The sequence below is a fragment of the Tamandua tetradactyla genome, chromosome 8, assembly GCF_023851605.1.
Source record: "Tamandua tetradactyla isolate mTamTet1 chromosome 8, mTamTet1.pri, whole genome shotgun sequence".
In the NCBI taxonomy this organism is placed as follows: Eukaryota; Metazoa; Chordata; class Mammalia; order Pilosa; family Myrmecophagidae; genus Tamandua; species Tamandua tetradactyla.
Window position 1 is genome coordinate 40,287,629 of NC_135334.1, and position 19,327 is coordinate 40,306,955.

The 19,327-nt window shown below is 37.2% G+C and overlaps 1 long non-coding RNA gene across 1 annotated transcript in view; it reads right to left on the bottom strand.

Annotated features, from left to right (window-relative positions):
- Window positions 1-4,331: 4,331 nt before the first annotated feature.
- LOC143643357 (uncharacterized) overlaps window positions 4,332-19,327 on the bottom strand; it is a 31,542-nt gene continuing 16,546 nt past the window's right edge. Inside the window, exons 2-3 of the long non-coding RNA XR_013156234.1 lie at window positions 6,937-7,077; window positions 4,332-4,420 (exon numbers count right to left, since the gene is read on the bottom strand). This is a non-coding gene — a long non-coding RNA (uncharacterized LOC143643357). The remainder of the gene's footprint in view (window positions 4,421-6,936; window positions 7,078-19,327) is intronic.

The window sequence follows — 19,327 nt, forward strand, 5'->3', positions numbered from 1 at the left end:
TTGCCTTCTCTTAGCTGGTACTTAAAAAAAAAAAAGCGTGTTGCATGAAAAAAACTGCAACCAATCTTACAACTAATATTTATTTAACAATCCAAGGTTTGATGAAATACACATTTTTATTTTACACTGTTTCAGTATAAACGTTTCCCAGTATCCTTATTTCCTGAATCAGGCATGAAAATGTTTCTTAGAAACAAAGAATAATAGCTGAGATACAAAAACTGCACCTTGTTCCAGGCACTAATCTAAATGTTTTACACACCTTATCTATATAATATTCAAAACTGTTCTTTAAAAAGGTGCTTTCGACTATACCCATTTCACAACTGGGAAAACCAAGGTTTAGCAAGGTTAACTGCTTGAGGAGTAAGATCAGAACGCCAAAAAGAAAAGAAAAAAAAACATTGAAATGAAATTAAAGACATAAATTATGACCTAATTTTTTTTTTGGTAGATTCAATAGATGTAAAATTACTCAGTGAAATTACTTATAAAAGTTTATAAATGCTTATTCTCAAGTTCTATATTATCTCATCACAAACTGGTAGCATCAGTATATGGACTACATTTTGAGATGCCTGGTCCATAAAATATAACCATTCAAAATCATATACCCTAAACCTGGGTGGTGTGACGGCATCTCAGTGGTAGAATTCTTGCCTGCCATGCCAGAGACCCGGGTTCGATTACTGATGCCTGCCCATCCAAAAAAAACAAATCATATACTCTGAATTTTTTCTTCTATGACAATAATCATTCAGCAAATTTCCAAAGTGAGGACACTCTATCCAAAAGTCACCTATAAAGTTTGTCTGTATTATATAAACTTTAATTTTATTAAATATGTAAAAGATGAATTACAGAGAAAATATAAAGAAAGAAAAGAGAAAGGAAGGGAGGGAAGAAGGAATGGAGACAAAAGCCGAATCAGCTGACAATTTCATAATTGCACCAAGAATTATTTCAATAAGAACTTATAATAAAACATTGCAGTTAAGTGTAAGAAGTTCTACTGAGGGGAGAATAAGAGAGCAATGAGCTGAACTTCACCGAACAAGAGTTTAAGGAGAAACAAGTATGAATGTCCTTGACAGTGAAAACTGAAGTTTTTCCACCAGACACCTATCTTGCCAAGAAGCCCCGCCTAGTGGCCTAATACCACTGGCTTGCCTATATGGAGAAGTCAGCCAAATTCTGCTCAAAATTTAATTATTCTTCTAATAACAGAGCCCGAAACTCCAAACTACGAGCACATGACTTACCTACAGATGGTGTGCCAAGAGACACGTCAGACCAGTAAAGCTCAGGAATTTAAGTACCAAAGCTCACCAAACCACAAAATTATTAATAAAATAGAGCACAGGTAAGCTCCAAGTTATAAATGGGTTTGTAAGTTGACTCCTCAGAACTCAGAACATATTTCCCATGATGATGATCTTACAAACCCACAAAAGGCTAATTCATGTATATGTAATAGAAATACTGAGCGCTAGAAATGAGAAACTGAAGAAAACTTTCATAGTATAAATTCTGAAAGTTAAAAAATATAGTAATGCAAAAAAATTTTTAAAAATACATATATACTAATGCAAATACATAGTGAGCATGTTTCAAATATTTATTTAACTCATTAATGAGGGAACCAACAGGATGGTTAAGAGATTCTGTCCATCACTCTTAAAAGTTCCTTTGTGCCCCTTTGTAGCAATTACCTTCTCCTCCCAAGAGTAATCCCAGTGATGTTTTCTGTCCCTATATTTTGTCTTTTCCAAAATGTCATAAAAGCAGAATCAGTTCTTATCAATACAAATTTTGGCATTTGGGCTGTAGCTTTGATGAGTCTATTCATTCTATAACCATATATGGTTCAAACACATATATGAGAGACAGATTTATAGAGTCTATGAAAGAAAGAAGCTAAAACCAGATTGCTAAGATAGATACAAAACTAGCTAATAACCTAAAAGGAATTAAATCTTAATTTTTAAGTTATTTGTACTACCATACAGAAATCAACTTCCTATCTACCAGACAAAAGTTATTTTCAGCTCTACAAAGTTAGATGCTAATTCCTAGAGTCTGGGCCCTAATCAAGTGTAAATAACAAGTTTCACGGAAGTAACATTTTCCTAAAGCATCAGATGCACCTTAGGTAAGCTTGATAGATAATGTTTCAATCTGAATTTGAAAGGGCACATAGTAAAGTTTTTGCCCTATTTTTAGTTTTTTCTTCATGATACATTTCTAACAAGTAAAATGGATTGCCACTTAAAAAATTTATCTTGAGTAAATGCTTAAATCTAGATTATTTAAATAAAAACATCAGGTTTATTGAGCTATATAATGCATATATATGGAAAAATTCACCCACTTTTAAGTATATAGTTCTGAGTTTTGGTCATGTTACCTACACTCTAATCAAGATAAAAAGCATTTCCATTGCTCTTGTTTAATTTTTTTTAACTTTTTTTATTGTATAGTATAACATATATACAAAATAAAGAAAAAAAAGCAGTAGTTTTCAAAGCACTCTTCAACAAGTGATTACAGGACATATCCCAGAGTTTGTCATGGGCTACCATATGATTCTCTCATATTTTTCCTTTCAGCTGCTTCAGAATGTAGGAAGCTAGAGGACTTAAATACTTTTTTATCATCACAATCGACTTTTTTTCCTTCTTTTTTTGTGAACAATAGCATATATACAAAAAAAAAGCTATACATTTCAAAGCACAGCACCACAATTAGTTGTAGAACATATTTCAGACTTTGACATGGGTTACAATTTCACAATTTTAGGTTTTTACTTCTAGCTGCTCTAAAATACTGGAGACTAAAACAGGTATCAATGTACTGATTCAGCATTCATATTCATTTGTTAAGTCCTATCTTCTATGTATAATTCCACCATCATCTTTGATCTTTCCATATCTCTCTTTGGGGTTGTTTGGGCTATGGCAATTCTAAATTTTTGATATTAGAAGGGTCTGTCACTAATATGGGGTAGGGAGATGGAACTACCTGATGTTCTGGAGAGGCTGGGCTAGGTTTCAGGACTTATCTGGACCAAGGACCCATGTGGAGGTTGTAGGTTTCTGGAAAGTTACTCTAGTGCATGAACCCTTGAGGAATCTTATATATTGCCCTAGATGTTCTTTAGGATTGGCTGGAATGGCCCTGGTTTGGGGTTGGCAGGTTATGATAGGTAGCAATGTCTAACTGAAACTTGCATAAGAGCAACCTTCGGTGTCCTCTCGACTCTATTTGAACTCTCTCTGCCACTGATACTTTATTAATTACACTTCTTTTATCCATTTTGGTCAGGATGGAATTGTTGATCTCACAGTGCCAGGTCTGGATTCATCCCTGGGAGTCGTCTGCCATGTTGCCAGGGAGACTTTCACCCCTAGATGTCATGTCCCATGTGGGGGGAGGGCAATGATTGCACTTGCAGAGTTGGGCTTAGAGAGACTGAGGCCACATCTGAGCAACAAAAGAGGTTCTCCAGAAGAAACTCTTGGGTATGCCTATAGGTAGTCTAAGCTTCTCTGCTACCTACATAAGCTTCACAAGAGTAAGCCTCATGATCATGGCCTATTGATTTGGGTATCCCTAAAGTTTGACAGAGTATCAGGGGATTCCTTGATGGTAAGGTTTAATAGTTTCATATTCTTTTCCCCCTCCCTCAGGGGACTTTGCCAATACTTTTTGATCACCTGTTTAATATACTCTAGGATGTTTCCAGCATTACAATAATCTATACAGGATTAAAGAACCTCTTTCTTATTCTGTCCATCACTCTTAAAAGTTCCTTTGTGCCCCTTTGTAGCAATTACCTTCTCCTCCCAAGAGTAATCCCAGTGATGTTTTCTGTCCCTATATTTTGTCTTTTCCAAAATGTCATAAAAGCAGAATCAGTTCTTATCAATACAAATTTTGGCATTTGGGCTGTAGCTTTGATGAGTCTATTCATTCTATAACCATAAACCATCTCAGAAATATACATATAGATTTTTACAAATAGGAAGAAAACTAGAGGTAGCATTTTGAACTAACTAGTCAGGATGCAGATACAACTCTGTGACGTAGCTAAAGTATTGATACTAAATTTTTATCAATTAAATATGAAAAGAATCATCCCTAAGAAAATTGTCTAACTTAATATTTGCCCATAAGAGGAAATATAATTCAAAGGATACCTGCCATGTTAATTTACTAAAATGAATCATGTTAGAAAGTTTTTCTTTTTCTATTCTATGATACTGTTTGGACATTGCCCTCTGTAGATACTATTAGACCACAGATGGCTCCTCCAGCTGCCTTGGAACTCACCATTCATGGCAGGCCACCAGTGACCTTCAGGTATGAGATCCAGGGAGAGCTTATCCAACTGTGAATTTATCACCCTTGCTTTACATGGCTGTGGCAGAACATAAAATATTGAGAAGTCAACCAAGTGGTACCAGAAATCAGTAAGTGCATTAAATATGCCTGAACTTCCTTGTTACGAATTCTTTATGACCTAGGTCTGAGATATTCCTCTGGACAGGAGGCAGGAATACTGCCTAGAGCACTAGCATGTCAGAGAATTCAAAATTTTTAACTCCCTTCCCATAAAAGGCCAATTGATTATCATAGAATGACAATCCCTCTTTATTCCCAAGAGTTGTCAATTATTGGAAAGTGATATGTGAAGTTCATTCTACCTTGGAACAAGGTGCTATATGGAAAGAATGTAGAGTTTAAAGCCATATATCTAGGTCCTGACTTTATAAACTTGATCAAATTACTCCTTGTACCTATTTTCTTCAATGAAAAGACAGGGATGTTAATTGTGGTAGGTTATTTGCAAAATGGGCTGCTGTCATTCTTTCCAGCCTGTATACATGCTTCCCTGAATGTGCCTTTGCCATTTCTTCCATCCAGATGTGAAATTCATATCTTCATCCCTTAAATCTGAGCTTGAATTTGGACTTGAATATGACATTATCAAATTTTAGAAAAGTGCTTACACATCAAAGCTCTCTCTCTTTCTCCAGCTTTTGGGAACCCTGAGACAACCATGTGGAAAAGTTCAGGCTATCCTCATGCAAAATGAGCCACTGCTAGATATAAGCCATTAGTTACCTCAAAACCCCCAGCCATCCAAGGCAACCATGAATATTCATGAGCTCAATAAAATGGCTTTTGGTTTAAGTCACTAAATTTTACGTAGTTTCCTACACAACAAAAGCTAATATACTAATACTTAGTACAATGTTCATAAAATTTCTGTTACATGGTAGTGGCTCGATAAAACATACATGAATGAGTGAACATTAAGTGACAGTGAAATTTAAGCTTCTTGTGGGCAAGGGCCAGTTATCCCTACCATTGAAAACATATCCTATTGCAGAGAGGGCCCTAATAAAAATGTTTTCACTGAATGAACAGAGGATAGTCCCTGTCCTTTCTCACAATCCAGAGCTCTTTTATATAGTATTATGCTTTAGAATTTCTTAATACAATGAAGAATATATTGCAAAATACTTAAGAACATCACAAACTATGTTTTCAAGATCTAATGTTCTTTTTCCCTTAGATTTCTATCCTTTAATGGTGCTGTGTAGTCTAAATCAATTGAGTTGTTAAAGAAATGTGATGGGTTATGTGCAGTATTTTTTAAAGGATGGAGCAAAAAATCATAAAGCACCACCCAAATCCTTAGAAATAATTCTGAGAAAGAGGATCTGACTGTGGTAACTGTATTGTAAGATTTAACTTTGTGCTGTGCAAGGGCTGACAGTGATGGACAGGTGGCTTCCAGATGGAGTTAACATGGGAAGAATAACATGAAGATCTGAGGGGAGGGGAAGGGTGCCTTAGGCAAGGCTGGAAGGTGGAGAACACAGCAGTAGAGTCAAACACTTTGCATATTTAACTCAGACTCCCTTTGCGTTTGCAGCCTCAGGCTTATCCTTAGCAATAAATTTTCTGATTTTCTGGGGCTCTCTCCAGAATAAGACAGACCCCAGGGTTCTGTATTATTGTATACATATATAAAATATTTTATATATACATATATATATATAAAAGAATGATTTTCACAAACACTTCACCTTTCTCAAGGGAGAAAACTGCTTATTTATCTCTTCCTGAAACTTCACCTTTTGTTCTTTGGTTGAGTTTGTTGTTTTTGAGCGGGTTTTTCTTCCTCTCTTCCTCATTCCTCTGGTTCATGTCTAACCTCCCTCATCTCTCTTGGTGGGAATTCCTGTTAAAATGCTGGCAGTCTCTTTGATGAGCTGAGCCTCACAGACAAAGTAAAACCCAGGAAGGGTACCTGAGTCTTTGGCTGTCTGAACACCTTACCACAACCTGTCAGTCAAGTGTTTCTGTGCACCGATCATTGGTTTTCTCCTCTTAAAACTCTTGGACTCCCTTGGAGGACCAGGGAGGAAGGAAACCTGGGAGAATCAATCTACACCTCTGGGATCCAGGACAAGGCCTCACATTACTCTTTGGACTTCCCTGGACCAGCTTAGAGCATTCTATTTTAGCTCAAGTGCCTCCACATTTCCACCTAAGAAGTTACACTTCTGTCTAACAACCAAATAAAACAATGAGAGCCCTCATCCTGCCCTGAGCCTCAGGTTAATTGTCCCGCCACTCTTCTGAGAATTTCCGGTTAGGAGGATTCTTGCATTCCATACACTGTTCCCCATCATCTCTACTTCAAGCTTCTCCTCTGAGGACTGTCATGTTTGTCTGCCCTTTCACCCTTCCTGGAACCTGCTGTCCTATTCTGCATGGACAAGACCCTTTTCCCTATGTCCCAGGTCACCACATTCACAGTGTTGATGTGGGGAGCAGACTCATTGCAAGTATAAGAAGTAATTATCAAATTGAAAGGAAAACCATTTAAAATTGAGTGTCAGACCTCTCACATAACATTACCTGTCCATTCTCAGTCCAGTTTCCCTTCCTGGCTGTCTCTCTTCTTAGGCCCCATTCTCCCACAATCGCTGTAGCCTCTTTTCTTGTTGGTCTTCTTTTCCCTTTCGCACTTTTCTGATGACACAGGCCTTTAAATACTTCCTTGAGACCACCAGGAAAATATAGAATTCCTATTAGTTTATTTTAAAAGATCAATTCAGCTCCCTCTGCCTCAATCATCATTTCCTGAACCTTGTTTCTATAACTAAAATGCCGTAAGTGACATGCTCAAAAGAAAATTGTCCACCCGAGGTTTCCAACTTCAGCAACATCCTAGGTGTTAGAAATTTTTTAAACAACTTCAAAGATTTCAGTTCAAATTTTCTTAGTTTCTAGGTTAAAGTACCTGAATTTTCCTCTCCCACCAGTTAGAAACAGAGCAGTTAAGATTTCACCTCTCCCTTTCCTGGGCAAATCTCAAAGGCTGAGGCTCATGCTGTCTCCTCTTTCATAGATAAAAGTACTTTTTCAAGACATGGTGTCTTAGAAAGAAATAGGGTCTCCTGCAGCTCAGTTTAAGGATTGGCCATATTAGAGGATGCAAAAAAATTTCTTCCCTCCTCCACTATTCCCTCTGGAAAAATAGTCCACGTCTGCTTTATAGAGCCAATACAGAAAGGAAGCAAAATTTTGCCACACACAAAAGAATGTTCCAGAGATCTGAAACAATACTAATTTTGAGATGTATGATATTTACATATGAGAGATTAAGTTCTATTTCTCATGTTCCTTGTGAAAGACCCTCATTTGCTCCCCTATTCTATGCCAGAAGTCCAATTCTCAGAACAGCCCTTGGAATTGGGGTTATTATTCTCACCTAACAAGCACTATAACTGAGGCCCACCGTGATTAAGAATTTTGCCTAATTTGGGTGTAAATCTCCCTGGCAACATGGGACAGAAATTCCGGGATGAGCTGGGACCCAGCATCAAGGGATTGAAAAAGCCTTCGTGACCAAAACAGGGGAGAGAGAAATGAGAAAAAATGAAGTGTTGGTGGCTGAGAGGTTTCAAACAGGGTCAAGAGGTTATCCGGGAGCTTATTCTTATGGATTATATAGATATCCCTTTTCAGTTTATGGTATATTTGAGTGGCTAAAGAGAAGTACCTAAAATTGTAGAGCTGTGTTCCAGTAGCCTTGTTTCTTGAAGATGAATGTATAATGATATAGCTTTTACAATGTGACTGTGTGATTGTGAAAACCTTGAGTCTGATGCTCCCTTTATCTAGGGTATAGACAGAAGAGTTAAAAATGTGGATTAAAAAATAAACAAATAATAGGAGGAACAAAGGTTAAAATTAATTGGGTAGATGGAAATACTAGTGGTCAATGAGAAGGAGGGGTTGGGGTAAGGTATGTATTAGTTTTTACTTTTTTCTTTTTATTTCTTTTTCTGGAGTGATGCAAATGTTCTTAAAAAGATCATGGTGATGAATCCACAACTATATGATGATATTGTGAGCCATTAATTGTACACTATGTATGGAGTGTTTGTATGTTAAGAATGTTTGTGTTTGTTGTCTTTATCAATAAAAAATATTTTAAAAATAAAAAATAAATCAAGTTAAAAAAAAAGAATTTTGCCTAATTTAATACAAATAAGTGCCAGAAGATTGACTAAAACTTTACTCTTCAAGCTCCAAGTCCCTGGCAATTTCTTCCTTCCCCAAATACAGAAAAAAGAAAGAAAGGAGCCCTAATGGAAATTTACTTCTTAACATTTGCCTCTTTCCCTAAGTCTTCCAAAAACTACATCATCTGAGGTGATGTAGGAAGCAGTGGGAAAAACTGAACAACAAAGAGGCAGGTTTCCAAGCCAGGAGAGAAGGTGTAAAGCAATGCAACAATAACCATGTTGACCTATGTTTACTAGGTATATTTGCAGTCTGTTATTCGTAAAAGTGTTTGGAGTAATTATTAATTATTCTTTGCAGAAATCCATTTATACTGATCTGTTCCTCTGGAGTAGGGAAAACAGGTATTTAAAAAAAAATCACAAAATCCTGAAAATTATTATCTTGAGGAATCCTATGAAGGAAGGGCAGGATTTGCAGCCCAGCTACGTAGCCATAAGTGCGAAGAACTGTTAGGTATTTCTCTTGGCCAAAGGACATCATGAAAATATTACTAAAACACAAAGCACCATGACCTGAGAAAGTTTTAGAGTCTTTAAATTAGCCCATCATAGAACTGAGAAAGGAGGCCAATAAAAGTTAAGTTATCTGCCCAAGGTGGTAAAGCTGGAATGTGAGTCCGGATGTACCCAATTCCAAAGTCCTTATTCTTTATACTGCCTGATGTTGCCTCCTGCCTATCAGACAACAAACCAGGCTCTGTGAACATAAAACAGGGTCACACGTAGGCACTGCCTCAAGGAATGCATAAATGTAAAGTCTGTTGTAGATGTTACACTAACATTTACAGAAACATGTTACTCACCCACATTATTTATATGCTACCAGGAACTTTAGTTCTGTTTCCCCAAATGATGTTCTCTGTTTAGCTCATAAGCATACACCAAATTAATGTCTCTAAGGAAAAAGACTGTCCCCTTTCTCAAATAACTCTGCTTGTAATGTATGGAGATACGACTTCAGTTCTGAACAGTGTGTGGCATGGGGGTGGGGGAAGTTCAGTCAACAAAGGGGATCCTGTAAAAAGAGAACTGACGGGGTTCATATTAAGCAAGGGAAACTCTTCTGACTTCACAAGTCCCTTGGGAAATTCTCAGACTAGAATGACTAGGATAAAATGTGATGTTAGAATCACTTCCAAGGTACATATTAAACATCAGAAAAAATTTTCTTCACCACAAATGAATGCTACTTCTTCAAAACAAAGAAGTAGGCAAAAGAAAATCCTGATAGCAAAACAAGGGCAAATTATCAAAAACCATCAGCTATTAAACTTATGGGAAGGTAGGGAATTTTCATGTATATCTCTGTATCCTCCAAGGCCTTCATCTCTGCCGGTGCTAATAATAATGAGTGTGTTGGATTGAACCGACGTGTTCCATTCTAAACTAGCTACTAGAGTGAATTTGGAAAATCTCCCATGTGCTAAAACAAAACCTCTAAACCTTTTCGAAAACCAACCACCATTATTGGGTTAATCTTATGGTAAATAAATTATAACTCACTAAAGTTGTTTAGAAAACAATATCTACCAGGCTCACTTGAATATTGCACAGGTAGTAATTAAAAATTCTCTCCTCATCTTGTAGAAAATTACTTATATTACATTTCACATTTTTTTACTCACTTTAAAAATTTCTCCAAAATACATAGCACATGTATTCATACACATGCTTGTATAAACTTTACTGAATAATTAAAAGCATAGATTTTGGTGTCAGACTGGGTTTAAAACTTGGCTACCAAGTCACTACAAACCTTTGTGCCTCACTTTCCTCATTTAAAATGAAAATAATAATAATAATAATAGCTATTTCTTACTCTGTGTTAAGGATTGATCTAATAATCTTACACATTGTGGTGGTTTGAAGCTGTTATGTACCCCCAGAAAAGGCCATGTTCTTTTTAACCATTCCTGAGAATATAGACCTATGTAGGTGAGACCTTTTGATAAGGTTATTTCAATTGAGATGTAACCCACCTCCTTCAAACTGGGTCTTAATTTCCTTACTGGATTCCTTTATATGAGCATAAAGGACAGATAGAAAAAAGCCAGAGAGCTCAGAAAAGCCCCAGAGAGGCTGAGAGAAGGCCCACAAAGCTCAGAGAGGAAGCCACTAGAACCAGAAACTGAGAGCAATGAAACCTGGGAGCAAAAGACCAGCAGATGCTGGCCACGTGCTTTCCACGTGACAGAGGTGTCCCAGGTGGTAGCAGCCTGTCTTCAGAGTCCAGGTATCATCCTGTTGATGCCTTAATTGGAACATTTCCACAGCCTAAGAACTGTAAATTGTAAGTTAATAAATCCTCATTGTAAAAGCCAACCCATTTCTAGTATATTGCATTTCATCAGCTTCAGCAAATAGAAACATGTATATATGTCAAGTAATCCTTACAACAACCTATGATTTAGGTACAACTTTTATTTTCATTTTACAGATAAGGAAACTGAGGCAGAGAGGATTAAAATAATTTGTTTAAGGCACAGTTACACATCCAGTCCTCTTTTAAGTTGAAATTTATAGTTTTTGGAATATTAAGAAAAAGACCAAAAGGAGGGGAAGAAATGTAATAAAATAAGGTATCAGTGGCTAAGACGGTTCAACAGCGTGGAGAGGATATTCTGGAGACTACTCTTAGGCAAGCTTCAGCTAGATATTGCTAATTACCACAGTTTGCCAACCCCCAACCAAAATCATTCCTATTAACCCTAAATAATACTCAGGGCTCTATCTGAGATTCTACAAAAGTTTCACACACTATTTACCTTTCAGAAACCTAAAACCTTCAGGTGATTCCTAGGCCAGATAAATCCTGAAACCCAGAGGAGGCCAGTCTCTCCAAGAACACTGACTAGTTCCATCACCCTAAACCATATTGTTGACACCCTTTTCAACATGAAAAAAGTTAGAATAAGCGTAACCCAAATATCCCTAAAGACTGGGATAAGGATCAAAGGAGAAGGAAGAGTTACGATAGAGAAGTTAAAGTTTAACAAATGAATATGACTGCTGAATCATGATATTGATATTACTTTTTAGTCTCCAGTATCCTGAAATTGTGGAACTGTAACCCATACCAAACTTTGAAATCTATTCTATAACTCCCTGTTAAAATGTACTTTGAAATTTATTGCTTTTGTATGTATGTATGCTTTTTGTATGCATGTTACACTTCACAATTTTAAAAAAGTTTACTGAGGGTTAAAAAAAAAGAATCTCTTTAGTAGCTATCCTTTGTAGACTGAGGCTTACAGTAAGAAAGACTGCTCTGAAACTACACTCCCTAGTATCAATGAGGTTGATAGGTTTCTGGAAAGCAGAAGCCAGGTCATGGTATTTAACTGTCAGAGGCAGACTGGACATAACTGCTGCACCAGCCAGGAAAGATGGCCTGGGGTCTCTAACTCACAGTCAAGGGTCTCTAACTCACAGGGATCTGTGGTAAAGGCAGTAGACCATGGTATCCCAAGGGACATCTAGAAGATCAAGAGTGAACAGAGAGCTGATGTTAACTACATAAATGAGAAATCATGATCTCTCACCCAGTTTCCAGACTGGGTCCTTTTCAGACCCAGGGTCCATCAACTGAAAGAAAGACCTTTGAGAAAGAGCCCTGTAATAACACAGCAAGTAGATATAGTAGTGATTCCACCAACCCTTTCCCAGAGGATAATTTGCCTGATTACTATACAAGAGAAAGAAGAATATACAGATATTTCAAAGGCTATTACATAAAGAAACTGAACGGACATTGATAACCAGGAGACACTAAATGCCATCAAATCCCTTCTCCATTATAATATGTATCCTCTCTCAGGTAAATGACAGATTATTGCATCTTTGTGTGTGTGTGTGTGTATATGAGTATATATGTTAATTTCCTTAATTTATTTTTTTATAAAAAGCAGACATAAAGTACAATTACATTACTAAATAGATGAACAAAATTTTAAAAAAGAAAAATCAAGGGGGCATGATTTCTGTCCAAAGGCAACAGCTGATCAAATGTTATGATTATCTGAACCATGCAATTCATAACATATTACAATTCCAAATAGAATTCACTATTATGGAAAGTATAATATTTAGCACTGTTATACAGTGCTTATCTTCAAAGTGCTTTACAAATCACCTCTAGATCATCAAAGCATAGAGACACCCAAGCCTTACTCCAGGGAAGGAGAGGTAAGTCAGTATCAGTATTAAAACAGACTGAGAAACTCCAGGGTAATCTGCTCTAAACTGGATTTTAAGCATGACTTGGGTTATAAGGTGATCTAATTTCTGAGTTTCCTCCTTTTACAACCAGAACCCTGTAGGAAGAGCTTAGCAGCAGCAGCAACATAACTTAAACTGAGGTCTAAGTTTAAGACTTGGAATGCTTCCTGTTAAGGGCCCACACACAAACCAGTGGAGAGGAGACCCTTCAGAGCCACAAGCTACTGCATCTTGCAGCTCCTAACCCTAAGAAATAAAAACAGCACTTAGTTTGTGTCTTTAGATGTTACTGATAGAAGGTACCATTCTGATTGATTTATTGGGTGACTTGGAAGGTGGCCAGGTTTAAATGGGGCTCAGGTGTAGGAGATTCATTGCAGGTAAGAGTCGCAGTGCAGATTCTCAGGATCCTGGAGGTAAAATATGCTTTTTGTAGCAGAGAACTATTTCCTGTTTGAGAAGCAGCCCCTGGCATGCTACCCAGCTTTAGTCAAGATTGTGTCTGAGCACAAAACACCACACAGCTATTGTAACCAGAGCTGGATATCATTAGTCCTATAAAATTTATAATGGTGGGTGTAGATAGCAGCAATCCTTCCTATAATGGGGAGGGTACATTCAGGATCAGATCCAAGCTGGACCAGATAACACAAGCAAGTTGAACAGATGGCCCCAAGCCTGCACACCTCTTATGTCCCCACTTAAAGCCTTGTGAGAGTTTCTCTATAGCCAACAATTAAGGAAGAAAAATTATTCCTGGTTGACCATAAACAGACTGTTGCTGCACTATAGCCTTACATAGGGGTGACTCCGAAAGGCAGTAATGAGGTGTAATGCTTCCAATAGGCAGAGCACTGAGGAATATATTTGATGTTGATATTGGTGATGCAATGACAGATTATTGCATCTTTGTGTGTGTGTGTATGAGTGTATATGTTAATTTCTTTAATTTATTTTTTTATAAAAAGCAGATGGGCAGTAATACACTTGGTCCAGAGGGACAGATGATCCTAGGTAACAATATATTCCTTAAATGAGAATATATCTTAGGCAAGAATAGATTTCTGCGTAATCACAAATGGTTTGATTAGTAGCAAAATTAGAAGACCAGAGACAAAAAGGTCTGGGGAAGTAGCAGCTGAATGAACTTACAGAAGAAAACAAAAAATATGCAGATCTTTGCATCTCATATCAATGCCCAAAAAAGAATATCTACAGAGGGGAAGAACTAAAAGCATGGGTGAATGGGATGATACAACCAGTGGAGATCATGTTGCCTCTGTTTTCAGCCACCCCTGAACACAATGGGCCCACTATGGCATGTCCACAGTAATTGGCATGGAGACCATGTGTGAACCCAACTTTGGCTGATTGGTCACTGCTGCTGCTCGAGTTCTTACTAGACAACATTAAAGACTGACACTGAGCCCTAAATATGGTACCCTTTCTCAAGGAGACAAACCACTTGATGACAAGTTAATCAAATTATACCCCTTCTACCCTGAAGAGGGCAGCAATTCGTGCTTATTAGGACATATATTACAAGTATGGGTCTGCTTTCATTGCACTTCAGTGCATCAGCCAGCATCATGGAGCTGTGTTTAAATATTCCTCCTCTGTATTTCATAATACCTTGGCAAACACCTTTACCACTGCACAGACCACATTGCATTATAATTATCTTTTTTCGGTTTCAACCAAAGCTGCCAGCTTCTTGAGGGCAGATTCTAGGTCTTATTCTTCACGAGTTCCTTAGTCCTGGTACAGGGCCAGACTACATTGCATGTACTTTATAAATATTTAATGAGTACATGAATAAATAAAAAGCTCTTGAGAACAACCAAATGAGAAATACTAAGAGCTAGACTAGGGCAGAGGCAGTGAGTTTGGAGAATCCTCTGTCCTTTGTCTCCCAGTGTTGTCACTTTTGTAAGCACTACACAAAGATTAGGAAGCCTTTCATAACCATACTGGGCTCAAGGTAAGAGAAGATAGCAATTCAGTTGGTGAGACCATTTTATGTTCTATTTATTATTAATAACCATTGTTATTCCAAGGACATAAAACCCTAATATTAGAAATCTCTATAGTCCTGGCACCTAGCACAGTGTCTAGCAAGACAAACACTCAATATATGTTTGTAGAGTGAATTAATTAATAAATGAAATGTAGCATGCAATGCTGGAAGGAGTATGTGCTTAACAAGAAGGTAGGCTTGGATTAAAATCCAAATTATTGGCTATGTAACTTTGGACATAAGATAGAGATAATAATATCTACCTGTATTATGTAGGACTCACGTAATTGAAAATGTCAGGAAACCAACCCAAAGTAGCCCAATCAAAATCAAACAAACCAAGAAAAAATTAATTATTAGCTTGTATAATTGGGAAATTCCAGGTAGTGCACTGCCTTCAGGTCTAGTTGAATCCAGGAATTCAAATGATATGACTGGAAATCTGAAGACCTCTGCTTGGCTTTATTCTCAGACACATATTCTCCAGGAGGTAGGAAAATGGCTACTAGATGTCCAAGATTGTGTGGCCCTTATAACTCATGTTTCAAAAAAAAGAACAAGATCTTCTTCCAGCCATTGTCTATATCAGCCCCATCAGACCCAGAAAAGGCTTCATGTTGGTTTTCTAGAGTCACCTGCCCATTCCTGGACTATTCACTGCATCCAAACCCAGGGAGAGGTGTGCGGGAAGCAGCAAGAGTGTGTGAAAAATTGCTTGAGTCAGCGATGGTCAATTCAGAAGAGGAAAAATTGCCAGGCAGACAAAAGAATCACATAATACACTATAATACCTTTCCGGGTTGATGTGATGATTAAATGAAAAAATCACAGGTAAAGCACTTAGTAAATAGTAATAGGCACTTAACAAGTAATAGCTACTATTAATAATGAAGTTTTAAAGGGAATGGGGGTCAATGTAATTACACATTGAATTAAATTCAGGATTACACATTCAGTTAGAATTGTATTCTTTTCAAATGCCAAATAACATCATTATTTCTTTTTAAATGTTGAATTTTGTGAGTCATGCTGCACCAGTTGAAAGAACAATAAATTACAGTAGTATAACTGAAAACTACGGATGAGGACCTCATAATGGCAAACTCTCAAAATTTAGAATTAGGTCATTAGTATGACTTATGAAAATAGTCACTGAGAAACCTGATACCATTATCAAACTGGATCTTAAAGTTAGTGTTCCTTGCTTATTTACTTGTTGATTAAAAACAAGAAGACTATGTGCAATATGGTATCCTGGATTGGATCCTGGTACAGGAAAAGAACATTAGTGCGAACATGGGTGGAATCCAAATAAAGAGAGTAATTAATAGTAATGTACTATTACTTATGTTAACTCACTAATTGCTTATTTTTAACTTATCAATAATTATTATACTAATCCTTGTTAATTTCTTCATTTTGCTAAATGTATCAAGTTATGTAAAATGGTAACATTAAGAGAAGAAGGGTAAAGGGTATTTGGGAACTCTATATTGTACCTTTGGAAGTCTTCTGTAATTCTAAAATTATTTCAAAATGAAAAGTTCAAAATGCCCTTTTAAAAAAGGGCAAATATCAAAAGATTATTTATCATGTTAACAAACTTTTAAGGATGTCCTCTGGTATCAGAGCACAGAACTAAGTATTTGTTGAAGGAGCTGCAAAAAAGACAAGTCCCTGCTCTCAAGGAGCTTATGCTCCTACTGAGACAGAAAATAACCTTGAAATAACTTATGAGGCAATATTTCATGCCTTGATAGAGTCAGTGATATGCAGTGATTAACAGCACAGATTGCCTGTATCTGCCACTTCATAGCTATATTAGGCAAGTAAATTAAACTCTGTGTAAATGATACAGCAATTTATAATCTTGAACTCTGTTGTAATTCTAGATGTGACTCCGGCCCCTCACAAACATATCGCATTAATGGTGGGTCAACAGAATGAGAGTTCCACTGAAAGAGCTACCTAAAATGAGGAAGCAAAATGACAAAACACTAAGGGAATTTGGGAAAAGATTTGATGACTTCAGATGACAAGAAGGAAAAAAAAAAGCAAAGGAAACTTCTGACCAAGTATGATGGTTAATTTTATGTGTCCTTTTGGCTAGATGATGGTGTCCAACACTGGCCTAGATATTGCTGTGGAGTTACTGCGTAGGTGGGATTATCATCTACAATCAATTGACCTTAAGTAAAGAAGATTGCCCTCCGTAATGTGAATGGGTCTCATCCAATCAGTTGGAGGCCTTAAAAGCAAAGTAGTGAGATCTCCAGAGAGAAGAAACCTGGTCTAAAGACTAACCCCTCTGCTCTTCCCTGAGATTCCAGCCTATGGACCTCCTCTACAGATTTTGGATTCAGACTTCTATATCACTCTTACCAGAATTTCTAACCTTTGGTTAACATAGGGATTTGGACTTGCCAGCCCCAACAATCCCATGAGCCAACTCCTTAAAATAAATCTCAAAATTTGCACCCTCAAAGTGAGTGGGGGTTGGGAGAAGGGGACATGGAAGAGACAAGGTAGCAGCAGAGTGAAAAGGTTCAGAAGCTAGACTCAGAAATCAGATTGCCTGGGTTTAAATCCTGGCTCCAACATTTAGTAACTGATGAGATCTTGGGCAAGTTACTAAACTTCTCTGTATCTCAGTTTCTTAATCTGTAAAATGGGATTAACAATGCTAATAAAATTGGAAAGATTAAGTTCACATAAAGCATTAGAACTGTACCTCAAAAAATGTTAGTTGTCTTTAGTACTGAAAAGTCAGTTTATTAATCCCTTTATTGTCTTTTCTGTCTAAAGATTTAGTAAGGAAAGAATTTTTATTGAACAAATACATATTATTAATTAAAATGTAAAATTTCATGAGTCATTCCAAATGAAACATAAGATATAAAGGAAATTTCCCACCTATGGTGAACTACTTTGGACCACAACCTTTGAACCCCCAAGAGTACCTGAGTAGAAAAGTTTGAGAAGCACAGTTATAGTAAATTAAGGAACTAGTGATAAGACCTTTTTCAGGTGATAAGGACCCAGACTAATACCATCCCTAGGCAAGACAAAGTAGGTAACATATGAATGGAGATGGGTGGGGAATTGGAATGGCTCCCTTCCCTCCTAAATGACCCTCACTTATTTATTGATGCCAGATGTTTCTTGAAAAGTAGATGATTGTTCTCAGTTACAGACACAGAATCAAAATGCAAGGGCCCTTAGGAACATCCATAGAGGATTAAGATCACACTGAAATGTATGGATGACATTCAAACCCTAAGATTTGGTGAAAGAAGAGCCTGCATCGGGAATCTCAGAAGACAGAAGAGGTGGAAGAGCCTAAAGGAAAGGGAAACCCCTGGCTGATCCTGGAAGCGGCTTCAATGTGAACCCAGATTTAAACCAGCAAGATCCTTAGCCAGAACCACCTCTAGCAAACCACAGATTTGGCCTCATAAGAATTAGAGGGTGTGGTCCAGCCTCACCCAGGCCCTGCTCTCTGGGAAAAGTAGCCAGAGGAAAGCTGATTCAGAGAGGTAGGTGTCCCCATCTAGTGCATCTAACGTCTCAATGTACTTGGCTTTCTTTCATAACTATTGTTGGCTTTAACTCTGCAGACTGCTTGAAGATGTTTGTATAAATAACATTACAAAAAGAAAATCCCAATAATCATTCTGGTTCCTGGCTCTAAGCATCATTCTAATTAACTTTCCATGTCAATCTAAACATAAGAGAACAGGAGATGGAGCAGGACAAAAAGCACTCCCGAAGTTTTTGTTTAGAAAAATAAGTTGATAAGCTCCTTGGCAATAGAAAGGGAGGCCCTGGGAGCTTGGACTGTAAAGAAACAGCCTGGAAATTACCAAAGGGTTCCCAATTTTTAAAAAATGAATGAAAGTTTAGGGATAGAGTCAAGTAGAAATAGGAAAAGTCAAGCAGCAGGGAAGAAGGCAGAGGATTAATTGGTGTGAGCTACTTTTTCTAAGAACAGAGAAGCTTAATATTAAATTTTAAATTATTTACAGTATGGTGCTGAAATGTATCTCTCCTCCCATTTCCCCCTATCTCCAGTAAAATCTATTACACAGAGCTGTTATTTTTATGAGTCCATACTGAGGAGGCCAAGCATAAACTTTATATCCTACTTTGGGTTTTGGGGTGGGGTAAAGATAATCACTTCAATTGTAACAAATGTTCCACACCAAAGCAAGGTGTTAATAATAGGGTGATATATGGGAATCCTGAATTTTATACATGATCATTCTGTAAACCCACAGCTTCTTTAATAAAAAAAAAAAACTCACTTCTCCTACTTTCTGTGGTATAACTTGTAAAAAATGCCCCGATGGAAAAAAAATAATGTTTGGCCACATTTAAAAGCTTCCCTGCTTTTCCTCTTGCAAGCAGGGGAGGTGGGCTTTGTTAAGCAATGTTCAGGTTAGCATTTAAGGGGAAAGGAAGGGATAGACAGCAAAGAAGA